General features: G+C 40.2%; 1 protein-coding gene across 4 annotated transcripts in view; it reads right to left on the bottom strand.

The window, feature by feature from the left end:
* The window catches only part of dlc1 (DLC1 Rho GTPase activating protein), a 69,050-nt gene that overhangs the window by 23,964 nt on the left and 33,512 nt on the right, over positions 1–11,574 (bottom strand). The gene's annotated exons all lie outside the window — the stretch shown is intronic.

Genomic DNA, 11,574 nt, shown 5'->3' with positions numbered 1-11,574 from the left:
AGTACTGTGATTCAAGCTTTAGGAATGGGCAACTCTGTCGTGGCTCCACCTCCACCGACTCCGCAGCTCCCCACCTGATAAGGAGCCAGAGACACAGATCTCCTCCGGACAGCCTCAGTGGTTGAAGTCTATCCTAATATGAGTCACAGCACAATAATTATGCCACTGAAGCTGCGCCGTGATTGTTTTGTTTGATTGGCTCTCTTTTTTAACCAATTTAATTAACCGATTTTACTTCTCCTATTTATATGTTTTACAAACAATTATCATTAGAAAATAGTGGGACAACTGAAAGAAGCTCTTTTGTGACGCAAGATTTTAGTCTGAAAAGCGCAAGTGGCGCAGCAAAAAAAAAAAAAAAAAAGCTGTCGCAGGGATGGTAATTTGTTCCTGCCCCAGTCACTGACGCCCCTGACGCACGTCCACCACGTTCAGGTTGACTCGGCAAAAAAGAGCACGTTGAAATTCCAGAACTTAGGGCGCATTGCAAGTCTTGATGATAAGCACGCTAGTTGGATCATGCCTTATGAACATCTAAAGGCCAGTATAAGTATTATAAATAGTAATTATTGCAATCACAGGATAAACCTAAATTTGGCTTTCTTAAAATCCTGACAATATACAGATTTCAGTTTATATTAAAAATTAAAGGACTATTACAAATATTTGCCCTCCAGAATAAAAGCAGTGTGTGATTTTTTTTTTCTTCTTACAATCATGTCGTATATGGGAAGGAAAAGTGTTGACATGCTGATATTTTTCTGATTTAAATGGATTTGTGAAGAATTGGTCTATTTTGAAACAGCTAATCAATTTTTCCAGTTTTGCCCCTCTTTTCTATCCACAGTTTTCCCAGAATCCACCCATAACCTCAGCATTTGGCATCGGTTTATCTGTGCATCTGTGTTATTACCATGGTAACACCCAGGCACTGAGGCTGTGCAAAAAGGAAAAGTTAGACAAGTCACCATGTGGCAGGGAATCGCTTGTAATTCAAAGCTTTAAATCTGAGAGGGTGGAAAGGATGATAGAGAAAATCCTGGCTAACTGTGTGCAGTCTGTTGTTGGCTGCCATACCAGCCCCATCTGATGGAGGAGTCACAAGTGATTCACTCAAAATCCATCCTGCCACCTACTGAAGTGAGAGAAACAATACTATATAGCATAGGCATTTATAAGATGAGTTAGGAATCATTAGCAATATTTGCATATATTTTACACCATTTTGTTACATTGATACTTTATGAATTTTGCTTATTATACAATAACTGTTTATAAGCACAGTTTTCATGTTTCAGAGGTCTACACTTGCATTTGGGGTCTCAGAGACTACAGCTATTAAACACGGTTAAACACAGTACAGATGATTTTCATATGCTCTTTAATATATCTGTATTTGGTGTTGACTGTACTTGTTACACAACACTACTCTACCAAAATCCCAAATAAATCTATTTCCATTTTTGTTGTTGGAGTTATATAAGAAGGAATTTTAAAAGAATTTAAACTTCTCAGCCATCTGACCCAAACAAGTAACATCACTTTGAAGGATAACATACTGTACATGTATTGATATTATTTCTACAGATGCAGCATGGGAATCTGTGAGGAACCTAAACAGAAGTAAAGCCAATATCAGCAAAACATGAGTTAACACACGCAGCCTTACATGACCTGCAGTAAAGATGTTTTATTGTTATTATTATTATTTAGTGCAGGAAATATTTGATCAAAGAGTAAGTCAGCAATACTAAAAGCATTATTTAGGCACTGTTGGTATGAGTGTGAGAGATAGGCAGAATAAAGTGAGAGAGAAAGCAAAGAGAGGAAGGAGAGATCACCAAATAAAGCCAAATCCCTGAGCCACAAACGCGACCACCCGGAGGCCGCACCCAAAACCCCAGCCCAAACTGATCCCCTTACTGAGATGGGTCAAGAACGCTATGCAGTGATGAGGGCGTTCAGGCTCCCACGTTGTTTTGTGCTGATATACGCAATAACACCAGCAACTGTTGATGAACTTGTCTAATGTGTGAGATCAGACAAGCAGACTGGTGATGCTGCCAGCTGCTCAGGGGCAGATCAGTGTGTCTACAATTTTAATTCACCAAAGCTCATTAGAGTGAGATGCTTGTTTGGCTTATGATTCAGATATGGATCAAATGCATAATAATGGTTTTGGAGAAAACAGAGGAATGAGAAAATGGATCAGTGTTACAACAGATAGACACAAGGGATTAGAGCTGGCATTAAATGTACCTTTTCATAGAGGTGGAATGAAATCAAGAAGTTTTAGTGGATTAACCTGTGAGTCATAGAACATTTTATTCATGTCTCCAGCTGTTCTAAATGATCATTTCTAGTTTGAAACCGTCAAACAATAAAAGCCCAAGAGTAAAAAGAAAAACTAACCATAGACATTAGATTTTAAGAAAATTGGCCTTACTTGTCCCATCAACTTGTTACTGCTGGGTTGTTAGGTGAAGCTACTGTTGTGGGTTATAAACTTTACAGTGTCACCTCTGACCCTAAGGCACAGAGGGAGTGAGCTGGAACAGGAAAAAAGACTTTTACAGAGATGGAAACAAACAGAAATAAAGAGATGACAGTGAAAACATATGAAAGCAAAAAAAACAGAAACCCAACATAAAAAGAACAGTGCACACAAAAGAGAAAAGATCTTCCTCAGCCACAGAGCCTCCTCCTCTGGGCTTGCCTTAGGGTTTCTGCTGCCCTCTTCCACCATCCCTAACCCCAGACAACAGGGCTAGGCGAGGCTTAATGGACGGACGCATCAGTCCAACACACATGCAAGCACCCAAAGCCGTGTCAACAAACACTCACAAAACAGATAGCCAAATTATCTACAAAGGTCATAGCAGCCCTCCAGGAATAAAGATTAACCTATAAGGTGCGTGCGTATAAGTGTTTATAAACATCTATACTTGGACAGATGTTTTCGTGGTTTATAAATATGCCATAAAGATGCTCCTCACAACTGAAAGGTAGTCAAGAACAGGGAGGAGAAGAGGATTTTTGTGTTCACTAACAATGTCAAATTATTCTCTGTGTATGATTGTGTTTTTCACTAGCAGGGACCCCACCCTCAGGAAAATATTAATGTTTAAATATGGTGTAATGCTTGTGGACCAGAGCTGGCAAAAGTACATCCATTCATTACTCACGTAGAAGTACAGATACCTGTATGAAACACCAGAGCAGTGTATATGTTGCCCCGGAAGCTTCAAATGACCAGAACCTTTTACAGTGTCTGAAGCAGACATCTATGGTCTGAAGTAAAGCAAGACTTAACTGTGCGTGCATGAGATCTTTGTGAAAGTGTGAGAAGCTAGCTCACTGTAAACAAGGAACATGTCACCCAGTGCAGCGGTGTGCACATTTTGCAGTAAGTGCCAAATAAAAATAATCAATAATTCCCATGAAATGTATTAAAACTAAAAGTAACAAGCCCGGTTTGAAAATGTAAGGAGTAGAAAGTACAGATATATCTATTAAAATGTAGAAAGTAAAAGTAAAAAGTTGTCGGAGGGCCAAACGGACAAACAAAACAAGGTGAGCAGCCACACGGACAGCGGGCGATCCGCCTTACAAAAAAGCAGAAGCGGAAAACTAGTTTGAATGGGTGGTTTAAATGTGATGAGAACCATAAGCGGCATGTGTGGTCCCGCTCCTGAACTTCAGATTAAAATCTCCATTATTCAGAGGCAAGGTGGAGCTATAGGGGCTGTCATTTTTGCACCTTTACAACTGCTAGTGGCCTTGAACCTGGAATCTAAATTCCTCCAACGGCAAGCATACGTCTTCTGCTTTTCACTGAGATAATGAATTTGACTGCTGTGTGTGTGTGCATGTGAGAGAGAAAGGGAGAGAGAGGGTGAGTGGCACAGGTGGTAGTGGTGGTGTTTGGGGGGTGTTCTGTTTTCATAACAGGAATCTCCAGAAATAGATCGTCCACAGTTTCTGGGATCAACCCAATAAGACAGTGATTATAGAGAGAGAGAGAAAGAAAGAGAGAACAAACTCACACAATGGTGAAGAGGAAGTGTGGGGAGACAGAGGCTTGGACCAGCATGCACACAAACATGCACACAAACAAAGGAAGTGTGAAGCAGACAGCAGACCAAATGCCTCGCTGACACCCTCTCCGGGCTTTGATGGACTGACCACGATCACAATAGAGGCAATAAACTGAAACACATGCTTGGACATACAATGCATAGATGTTATACTCCCATTCATTTTCATCCCTGTGCTGTGGTTCTTTATGTTAGATCATCAATTTACCAAGGTTTAGGCTACTTGTCCACTGCAGCAGTAAGACCAAGATTATCGCACCAGTACAAAAATAAAGTGGGAAAAATGAACTACTGCAGGAGGGTTGCTGTAAATTTACACTGTGCAAGGCTTTTAAGTGTTAGGGTCCTGTGTGACGTCCATTAGCATACAAAGAAATGCACACTGTATTCAAGGGGAATAAGAAAAATATCTGAACAGCACCCCCCACACACACATACCAGATTATTGCTGTCCTTTTCTTATTAGTCATGCAATGGGATAGCAGATTAGTGATGGTTTGCTTTAGGGTGAGATGGAGGAGGAAGAGGAGAACCAGGGGGCTCAACTTCTCTGTTAATTGAAAAAAGACCAAGTGCTAAGGAAAGAAAAAGCTGACATTAAAAGTTACATTACAGGATAAAAAAAACAGAGCAAAACATGTTGGGACTAAGTATCATATATACACAACTGTAAAGCTGGTAGGAAAAAGCGTGTTAGGAGGTAACCTCTATTCCAACTTAAAGATGTTGATTATAGCTATTAATCCCACAGCTAAGTCTGAAAAACATGGTAAAATGTAGTTGCTAGTCTCATAAAGCGATTGAACCAAGCTGGTCTGATTTGTTTGATTTTTACCTGGTGTAACACTGGGTAAAAAGCATCTCAACACATAAAGAGTCACTGTGCATGTGTGTGCGGGACCACATTTTTGAAGAATTACAAGAGGTGAAGGGCTGCTTTGGAAAGCCAACGTGAATTCTTGGGGAGCGGTTAATGATGCCAACCATATGGCTGTAAATGAACACACAGCAACATTTTAAGCTGTGCTGAAATGCCTGGAAATTTGTTGAACTCCTTGTCCAAACCAAATGAGTTTAGTAATTATTGTTTTGAATACTTTTGAGCTCCACAGGGCCTGATGGTCCAAATTGAACACACTGGTTTATTAACTACATCAAAATAACTGAAGAATAAAACAAAACAATGTCTTTATGTTCATTCTATATGACAAGCACCAAAGTACTGCTCTTTGTAAAAGATGGTTCTAGGTGTCCTGCCCACTGAGGTTTTACACCCTACCCTTTGGTTTTCATATGTGTTCCCTCTCTTGCCTTGGAGATTCAAAGTGAAGCATTTTGCAGTCACTCAAATTTCACCTTCTCTCATTTACAAAGAAAAGTTCAAGTTTCTTAATATTGTATAATATATAAAGGATAATATCTATAATAAGCCATTTCCCCCTATAAGCCAACATTAATTTAAAAGAGATTAAAAGAAAAAAGTGCAAATTTGACCTTCTACAACTTCATCTGCTGATGAAGGTCATGTGATACCATCGAAAACAACAGCTGCCAGACTGTTTTTGTCGGCAGCATCTCCCCTTCTTTGATGGCAACCATATGTGTAAGCAGCGAGCTGATTGTGCCTCACTAAAGCCATGGTAGTTTTATAAGAATTATTCTTGGACAAAAATGAAGTGACAAGGGTGCACAAGAATGTACCGCCTGACATCATGATTTATAGTTCTGGATATGGACAGAGTTGGCATATAGTCCAAGGAGTTGGCATAGGTGTCAAATATATGCCAACTACCTTTCAGCAGCAATAAATCATGGGGCCTTGGGTGCGAGGTTTATACTAAGCTGCAATCAGATGACAAGCCCTGCAGTGATGTTGTGAATGGTTAAGCATGCTTGAACGAAGAACAAGATGACAAAAGATGGATGGGAGAAGGAAGATAGATGACATCAGTGTGAAAAAATGGGTGCAGGTTGTGCATTTGTAGATTCATGACTGATGTTTTTGGTTTGTTTAGGTGGTAGGTGTCCTGCCCGTTCTTCATACTGAAGTATCTAGTAAGGCTACTGACAGATGAAAGTGCACAACTCCCTCCTCTTTTCCATTTTCTTTCCTGTTTTTCATTTCTTTCATGGAGTTCTACAGGTATGGTGTAAATACCATTCTCTCTCTCTCTCTGTGCAGAATCATCTAGTACGTAACGCAGGAAGTTGATGCTTTGGTTTTCCCTGCCCTGATCCCTGACCTCCTTTGATCCCTGACCTTTTGTGAGCCACGTGACAAACCATCCAGACATCTAGGCTGTCCCAGAGGCTTCTTTGCAAACGTGAAGTGAGAAGGTTTGAATTTCAGAGTGATACCTACCAGCACCCAACTTCTTACAGCTGCTGAGATTCTTTTGTCATTTTTCAGACGATAAGACGACAGAGAATACTACTACTGCATATCAAAGAGACGTAGGATACAGAACAGACACACCATGACAAATCCTAAGCCAGAACCCAAAATACGACAAGTGCCTGACATCAAATTGTCTTCACTTTGTGTGAGATGCATTAAAACATGTTTTCTTTATATGTCCCATAAATTTCCATTTCATTCTCTGGTATATTTCATCATACCTTTGAGGATATGGAAATAATTTTTGTGCCTGATGCTGACACAGCTGCAAGCTTATTAATGAATACAACATTTATTTGACAGTGTTCAACATAATCATGCAGTTAAGACTTACTATAAAAGCGTGTTAGAATGAGTCACGTGTTACATACTTCAAAAACAGGAATACTAAATACTCCTGGTACTGAAGTTTGCATGTTGACAAAAATACCCACTGCTGGTATATGTCCACTGATGGCTGCTCTTAAATTCCTCCAGGTAAAAAACTGTGCTTTTTTTTGTCTCTCATTTTGCTTTGTGTGGAGATCATTTCATGTCCTTCAGCTTTAGCCTGATGAACCACAGCAGGGAAGTCGGACATCAGCCAGGGGCTATTAACCTATTCCTCATGTTGGCAGCCTTGACGTGCTAAACTATAGATGGGCATAAGACTCACTAGACAAATGCCTTGCACATGCAGGAATGAAGAAAAGTAAGACAGAAGCATTTGATTTGTGTGTAACTGTGTAAACCTACGTAAGTGGAGGTTTATTTGCATGCTTGACATATTTTTAAGGTAGCCTACTATAAGCACCGATACACAAGAAAGGTTTTTGATATGATCATGAAGGGTCTTATAGTTCAACTGGAAAATCTAAATGTTTGTTTTTATACATAACTGACCTCATTCCAATGCAGAAGAATCTAAGGAATCTGGTGTTTAATGTTAAACTAATACAAATAAAGAGAAGGAAGTTGTTGTGTTTAGCTGTACAGGGAGAAGGCAGCATTGCTCCAAGTATGCAGTGGACTGAAACAGTGAACTGTGAATTGACTGACAATCTGATTTTATTCTCAAAAAGAGGAATTGTGCCAAGCAGGACTCAGGTTCAAGTACTTTAGTGGCCAAAAAATGATGAACTAGATTTATTAAGTATGCAAATAGCTGCGTGAGTCGATTCTGCTTTTGATACAAGGTTCTCCATTTTCTTCTTTGTGTTTACTATTTAAGCATTAATGATATTGTCTCTGGCACATTTACATAGTCACTCAGATATACAGTACTTAACACTTAGATATACTTCACAGTTGGTTTATTTACTTTGGGAGCTAATGGACTGTGAGTGATGAACACGAGCTTCAGACCGGTGACTCTCCAACTCACCCCCCCGCTCCTCATTGGTCCCCATGGGATGATAGCTCAACTCCTGAGTATGGATGGGGACTAATACCATCCAGCTGGAGGCTGGCAGCAGTGACAGAATCTCCATATGCCCAACAGATTGAGCTCTGACTCTAATCGCTGACCTTTTTCTGTTCACATATGCTCCATTCTTGAATGAATAAAGGAAGAGGAATGAAGAGAAAATTTAAGATGGGAAAAATGGAGTAGATATGCAGGGATCCTCTAAATGACACTGTCATCAAATGTTTAATGATCCAAATCAAAATGGCAGATGCATGAGAACATATATGTTAGCAGTAGGTGTGATGCAAGTACACGTTGAAGCATTCAGGTTTATAAGATGCTGGCTAAAGCTTGATGTAAAAATCGGGGTGGCACCATAAAAAATTGGGAGCTCGTGAATGTCTGTGAAAAATTTTATTAGTCCGTCCAAGCGAGGGTTTGATTCTATAAATGGAAAAAGGGAAAAGCTGTCCTATCCTGCCTCTATTTAAACGTCAGAAATTTGTTCAAAGGAAAATCACATTATGCTAGCACAAGTCACAAACAACTTAATGTTTTACAAACACTGAGCCCTGTTTTCTCAGTAGACAACAAAGTCCTTATCTGTTGAGAGGGTAAGGCCACAGAGAGATCAAACCACAGCACCATCTGATGAAAATATACTTCAGGACTTAAGAACTATTAAAAAAAGAGACAAAAACCCCCTTTGCTTCCTAGTGCCAATGGCTTTGAGGCATTGAGGCAAACAAAGGACAAGCAACTACAGAGAAGAGGCTGCTGTGTTCCTGTTTTCTTGCTTTATTCACCCTCAAGGTTTAAGCCTGATCCTTGAAATGGTCATACTCACAAGGCTTCTGACTACTAGGCTTCCCTTGCTCATATTTCAACGCATGTATATTTGTATGCACCACTCAAGTGGTTCACATGACAGCTATATTGACCCTGCAGAAAAGAAAAGACCCATCGTGCTTTCCATTCATTAAGTCTCCAGTGAAGGCTATTTGAGACAGTGGTAAAAATCAGGTAAGATTAAACAAACTCTCATTTTCATAAACTTCCCAGAATGCTCTGTCCAGAACATTATGGACCTACTGCTTTGTTTTATAAATGAAAAGAATCTTGCGTCTGGTAAAACAGAGGAAAACTGTGACATATCGGAGCATGTAGCCTAAGAAATGCTGGATCCACATTATGGTCACTGACCCTGACCTTAAACACACACACAGACGACTTTAAGTTGTCAAAGTGTCAGTCAGCCTGCATGCTAATACTAAGCACTCCAGTGCCTGCATTATTATCAGTTGTAAGAAGCTAAAGTGCAGGTTGGCCGAGACACAGAGGGTGACAACACTCAGTCAGTGGCCTTGTGTTCGCCCATTCATGGTGGCAAAGGGGTCACGATTCCTGAGTGACTACAAGGTGAAAGGTCACTGGCAACACCTCTTGGTCAGAATGAGAAAAGGACATTAAGTGGCTGCTCAGTCTTCATTCACAAAATTAAGTTTGGCCATGTCAGCACTGGACCAGTCAATCATCTCTGGACTCTTTAGAATAAGGAATTAAAATTCAAGTGTCTCAGAGGCAACAGGAAACAGACTGTGTAGATTTTGCACAGTTCCGGATGAATTTGAAGCCATTTTGTGGTAGTAGAGAACACAACTTGTGACAGATCACCATGCTGCCCTAAAATAAACTTTTTATTTGAGATTCTTAGAAAATGCTGCTGGGACCCAGAGGCATCCAGAATGCCTTCCTCAGAAGCTCGCCAGAACAGTAGAGGCATTTTTCTGTGCATCAAAACATACTCAGAATTCTTAACTTTTGGCACTCTTTATTCATTTTAAATGGATACAATACACCTTTTTGTTCACCATTCTTCACTCAAAAACCTATAATAATACAATGAAGCTTCTGCAAAGTACTCAATTAGGGGTACCTAATATATCTCTAACATATCTCTAACAACTATTTCACTTTCTGAAGCGACTGAGATATCCTTCTTTGATTGCTGAGATTTTCGTATTTCAACAGTGGAGCTTATAGCCAACAGACACACTCTGCTTGTGTTTATCAATCACGTTTTAAATTAAAAAGTATCCCGGTTATTTTTGTATTTCTTGCCGTTATTATCGACTCTGTCTTGGGGCTTATCCTCATGTTTGAAAACATGAACTGGGCAAATGTTAAACTCCGTTTTGAGAACAGCCAATCTCATTAATTCTTTTTTCAATAACCAGGCAACATAGAAGAGCCCATCATGGCTCACTGCTACAAAACTGTAAGGGAATTTGCCCCATCAGTGGCATTTGAACTGTCAGAAATATTAACAAGACTATCAGGATTAGCCCAAAATCTCCTGTGGATTGACTGAGCAAATTAAAGATGAATAACCCACTGAGATCCGTTAGTGCCACAAAAAGCAGCAGACACACAGGAAATGAAGGCCCACTGGAGAGTAAACAAACAACATACCATGAGATCAGGCAACCCAAAAGGCAGTTAAGGCACCAGAGATGAGACCATTTTAACGGGGCACTAAAACTTGTTTTAAGAACCCATCTGGAATAAATTCTTCTGGAATGTGGCTGTTTTAGAACTAATGACCAATGACAAGTCCTCACGCCATCATCTTCCTCTCATCTCATGTCACAAGTCTCAATGGACACATTTCTACAACAAAAGATATTTTTTAAAAGTTACATACTGTAGCTTTAAGAACCTAAATGCATATTGACTGCATTCACAAATAATTTTATTAGAACACCAAATATTTAACTTCATGTTCTGAGTCCTTCACTGCCTTTTTTGTTCTCCATTGTGATGCGATTTTTTTTCAGGCATGGCCTGAAAAAAGCGTTATAATTCACTGTAATTAATCCAGTCTCAAGCAATCATCAAACCACAGTCACACACTGTCAAACCATTTCTGGTATAAGCAGACACCACAGAAACTTTATTGATACTGAAATACCTGTCCTTCATATAGATGGAAGACACAGTTGTGCATGTATATCATTTTGTTGACATACAGCACCAGCATGTTTCATTCTGATCCCAAGTTCTATCATTCTCCACTCCTCTTCGCCTACATGATTACCTTTGAACCTAGAACCAACATCCATCTATCTATTCATTATCTATACTGCTTATCCTGAAGAGGGTCGTGGGGGGCTGAGCCAATCCCAGCTGACACTGGGCAAAAGGTGGGGTACATTCTGGACAGGTCGCCAATCTATCACAGGGCAGACAACCACACACACCCAAAATCACTCCTGCAGGCAATTTAGAGTCACCAATCAACCTAAGCTGCATGTCTTTGGACTGTGGGAGGAAGCCGGAGTACCCAGAGAGAACCCACACAGGCACAGGAAGAGCATGCAAACTCAGCACAGAAAGGCCCCGGGTCGGCCAGGGCACAAACCCAAAGCCTTCTTCCCAGAACCAACAGTATGAACCAAATCTAAGAAGATGCACCTCACACAGTGACTTGAGCTAATAAAGAAAGCTCTGTCTCTGCCAACAAAGCCACACTGCTCACAACAGCACTTATACCATTTCTGCTGACAGAAGGGAGAAAGGTGTAGGAGTGGACTGACCTGAAAGTCTGCAGGATGAAACCAGACATTCTCAAGTGCTGAGGCAGAAGCAAATTCCACACTGTGTGCAAATATTTGTGCACACCACTTTGGGAA

Source organism: Monopterus albus, unplaced genomic scaffold (genome assembly GCF_001952655.1).
Source record: "Monopterus albus unplaced genomic scaffold, M_albus_1.0 scaffold54.1, whole genome shotgun sequence".
Classification (NCBI taxonomy): Eukaryota; Metazoa; Chordata; class Actinopteri; order Synbranchiformes; family Synbranchidae; genus Monopterus; species Monopterus albus.
This window is presented reverse-complemented; position numbering and strand designations above follow the sequence as displayed.